Source organism: Monopterus albus, unplaced genomic scaffold (genome assembly GCF_001952655.1).
Source record: "Monopterus albus unplaced genomic scaffold, M_albus_1.0 scaffold80.1, whole genome shotgun sequence".
Lineage (NCBI taxonomy): Eukaryota > Metazoa > Chordata > Actinopteri > Synbranchiformes > Synbranchidae > Monopterus > Monopterus albus.
Genome location: NW_018127960.1, coordinates 77,998 through 82,650, shown reverse-complemented (window position 1 = coordinate 82,650; position 4,653 = coordinate 77,998).

The following is a 4,653-nucleotide window of genomic DNA, read 5'->3' as shown; positions in this document are numbered from 1 at the left end:
GCCTGTCCTGTTAAAGAAGTGCCAGTCAGGGGAGCAGCTGTCAATTTACAGCGGAAGCGGCGGCTGGATATTTCACACCGTCCTTCCTGGAAACCCAACCCTCCCACGAGCAGCCGAGCAGCAGGAGGCAGGAGAGGGAAAGTTTTCACTCGCACCCTTGAGATGAGAAAAGATGAATGAGGGAGAGAGAAACGTGCACAACAGGGGTCATAACAAGGTCATGTGGGTCAGTGTAAAAGTGCATAGTGTTTAATTTTATCCATCTGTCATCATATATTCATGATTGTTAACTGCAGCAATAAGAGTGTGTGGTCATGTGATAAATCAACCGTCTAACACATCAGGAGACCCACAATCCTCAGGTCCAACACGCGGAGTGTTGTGCACAGCTCTGGCTGAAATAAATTGATGTTGACATAGATGTGGATGTCGAAGCAAGACAGACGGTAAAAACAGCTTGATCCAAGTGGTTTAGATCTGAGAGTGAACATTTTGTCTGATGATGAATTAGCTTTTCAAACATAAAGAAACCAAACCAACAAAAACACTGATCTGGAGAAAGGTGGACAGTAATGGACATAAAGAGACGCCTTACGTTTGAGTCAGACTTTGCTGAAGCTGCTGTGGGTCATCATAAACTCAGTCAAGGCCATAATCATGACAAACACGTGAAGAGGAATTTCTCTGGCCAGCAACTGCTTTGAATATTTAAGTAGAAACGTCTCTGGAATCCAGACTTTCCTCTACCCACATTTACAAATACACACAGAGTGGTCCAGCACCCCCAACCGCGACACCTCGTCCCTTTGATTCTCTCCTCCTTTCTCCGTGTCTGGGTCGCTACCTGTCAACAGTAGCCCCCCAGCATATTGTGTGTGAACGGATACTCAAATACGCACAAGGTATCAAATCTGGTATAAATCATGACGGTGCCCAAAAATGTCCCCTATGAAAATATAGTCAGGTTTTACAGTATGTGTGAGTGGACCTACTACACAGCCTGATGTACTGCCCCACCATGTGTATGCTTCATCACTTCTTTCTGAGAAGGTGAACAACCAACAGTGCAACGTGCACACAGAGGCTGTGGATTAGAGGCAGGTACCGTCTATCAGTGCTCTAATACCCCATGCACTTATATATATCTGGATAATGACATCGGACCATGGGAACAGTGACTTTGAGATGCAACATGAAGAGAAGACGCGTGTCTGCAGAGCAGTGACGACACACTGTTCTTCCTTTTGCTCAGTCTTTCTACTTTTCTCTTTATCCCACTAGTTTGTCATGAAGTGGACTACACAACTTTCATCAGCTCCGTACTGTAAAGCTAAACTTCCAGCTGAGAATTAAACAGTTGGAGCCCTCGGTTCACGACGACTGTGTTGCAGTAAGCTGTGGGTCAGTTGCAGGGAAGAGCTCAAACAAAACAAACAGGTCAGCAGCGTCTTAGCATCACTGCCTCATGCAGAAGTAGGAAAAGATGTAACGCTGACATGACAAAATACACGTCAGTGTTGACTGAAGGATTAATGAAAGACAGAGGGAGAGAAGAAGGTGACCAAGGTGAGGCACATTGAGTTTGACCCCCAGAGGCAGCTCTTAGGTGAGGGGTCACCACAGGACTACCGGTGGTCCACTTCCTTATCTTTCAGGCAGAGCGCCCCGCTGCACCGGCAGGCCAGGGTATCGGGTTTGGGCTGGGGCGAGGGGTCGCGACCTCTCCTGGGAACCAGGGCTACTGTTCTGCTCCACTCTAGCTTTTAAAAGCGACGCCTGTTTTCAGAGAGGAGGGAGGCAGCCAGCCGAACCTCTCGCACAGAGATCTGACTCGTGTATCTCTGAAACCTGCATGTGTTTCCATCTACCAGCAACATGACTTAAAATAATTATCAGAATCATCCCTTCAGGTTTTAGGTTGACTTCCTCCTGCAGCCTTTGGTTGATGCACCTTTTAGAGCAATGATCTGTCAGAGTTTAATCTGCTTTAATGTTTTGTGGCAGTTGTACCAGTTGCTTTTAAATGCCGCTGCAACAGGAACCTGTAGGGAAGCTGAGAGGAGGTGCATCCAGCTCACCTGTCCCACCTGCCTCATGGACACACTATGACGTGCTCTGTGCGGTCTGGGACACAGTCTGGGACACAGATCTACATGGTGTGTAGATATGACCCAGTGTTCCTGTGTGGAATAGGAACAGTGTGTGTTTCTGTTCTTTGACAAGCGGCTTTGTGATGATGGCTAAACGGAGATGGGACCCTGCTGTGGCCTCGGGGCTGACATACCTGACGGAGGGAAATGACCTCTCCACTGCCTACCTGAGCGTGTGTGTGTAGGAGGTAGCTTTCTATGTTTACTCTGATGAGGGAGTAAACAAAGCAGAGAGGAAGCGTCTTTATGTGAAGGAAGAGTGTCCATCCAGCCCTGCAGTCACGTGCACAAACAGTGAGACCACCTGTTGTACAAACACACACGGCTTTGGTAGTAGAGAGCGTCCCCAGGCTGATTACAAATCACCTACACACTCACACAGACTGTTGCAATGACTATAATCAGCGGATGAGAGTCGGGGTCAGCGGTCCTGTGTGTGTGTGTGTGTGTGTGTGTGTGTGTGTGTGTGTAAAGTTTACGAGCAGAGCCGACGTACACACTGAACCAAAAGGAAGCATTTTCCCCTCTGGCTGCAGTTTAGCTGGAAACATGAGTCGTGTGTGTTTTCTCATAATACGGTCATACTCCGAGTAACATTATGAATGCATGACCTTTATTTGTAATGGTATGTTCAACAAAGGATCTGAATACTTCTTCCACCACTACGCGCTTCATGTGAGCTGCACAGTGTAACTGGATGTTTGCTTGGTGACCATCAGTCAAAGAGGGAAAATGTGTGTTGTCATCTGGTCTCTAGTGCAGGGAGCTGCAGATGCCTCCTGTCAGCCTGAGAATCACTGTCCGTACACAAAGAAACGCCATAAAATCAATGCAACAGTCAGATCAGGAGACTGTGTCCATGCTGCGCCCTCTAACTTTAAAAGACTGCATGTGGGAAGACTGAGCTTTGTTACAACTCATTTACACATTTTCTGGCTGATCGTGAAACTGTTATTTGATTGTGACCTGTTCCTCTCACACTGCGGCACTGACACGTGGGTTAAGTCAGTAAAACACCTGTACCTTACTGACACTCACCTCCAGACTATGACTGAAAAGTGCTATCGACACTTAGGACTGTGTTTGAACAGCTCCTCTTTGGGCTCAGGAGAACACGTCTCAGTATGGACACAGGGACACCGTCTCAGTATGGACACGGGGACACCACAGAGAAAATGAGCTCGACTCTAACTTAGCCACGTTAGTGAGGACACTATCGGCCCCTCGCTCTCTCCCAGCAGTTTGTCCTCCTCCCTCCCTCCCTAATCCATTTATCACTTACAGTAGGAAGCAACCTGTCACTAGTGAGTTATCTGTGCTCCACCCCCAACTGACATACACTCACTTCCTCAAACCCAACTGCAGCTCCACAAGCTTTGTTGTGATGCTGCGACAAAAGGGAGAAAATGTTTTAGTTTTTTGTCATTTTTGTACTTTGTTCTGTAAAATGTGCCCAATTTTAAAAGCTATAGCCTTTATTTTTACTCCTGGATATTTACAGTCAGTGCATCTTGTTTAGTTACGTTGTGTATTTGTATCCATTAAACCACATTACATACATTATTCTAATAATCACACATCATATGTTTGCAGTAACTGTAATGTACAGTATATGCTATCCATCTATCGATACCGTTCATTCCAACACTGTCCACATAGGAGCAGGTGGATGGGTGTGCGACAAAACATGTGCGTCTGTACTTGGTGGACTGTATTTCATCATCTCACCTCCCCCGTAACAACAGGCCCACACCAGCCACTGTTTATCACTCTGTTAGTCTAGGTCTTAATGCAGCCGTACTTATGAATGCTGCCCTCATTTACGTGTGTGTGTGTGTGTGTTCAGCTAAACCCGCCTCTTCGTTCTGTCGCTCTGCTTTAGAAGTTAAAGCTGAGAGCTGTAATTAAACTGTCTGGTCCAGAACCATGTGTGTGTAACAGTATACCTCCACATAGCGATACATTAGTCAACTCATCTTATCTACTGTCTTTGAAACCTGCCTGTGTTCTGATTAAACACAGTGTTGCTCTAAGAGACAGGCTCCGGTATCAGCATGACTATAAATTCATATATTTTCATGTTATCAGGTTAATTTGTTTAGCATGCTAACATGCTACACTTTACATGTTACCATAAAGATAATAATCCATATTAGTCTGTGTAACAGACGACACTGTCTAACAGAATAACATGGATTTGATCATTAGTTCTGTGAAGGGAAGTGTTAGTTTACTGCAGGACTGAGACAGCACTCACTGTTTCACCACCACAGTTTTCAAGCACCTTCAAGATTCATTGGATTAGAAAGAAGACATGTTCACGGTGGAACATCTGAAAAGCACTAATATATTGTTGAATGATCTCCACAGCATATACACGTAATTTAAAGCACAAATGGAAAAACCAGGAAACGTATTGGAGCAATGAGGCTAAACTGAAACAGACCTTTGTTTTGAGGGGACGGTCGCAGCACGTCAGCAGAATTTAACCCACCAGCAAAGT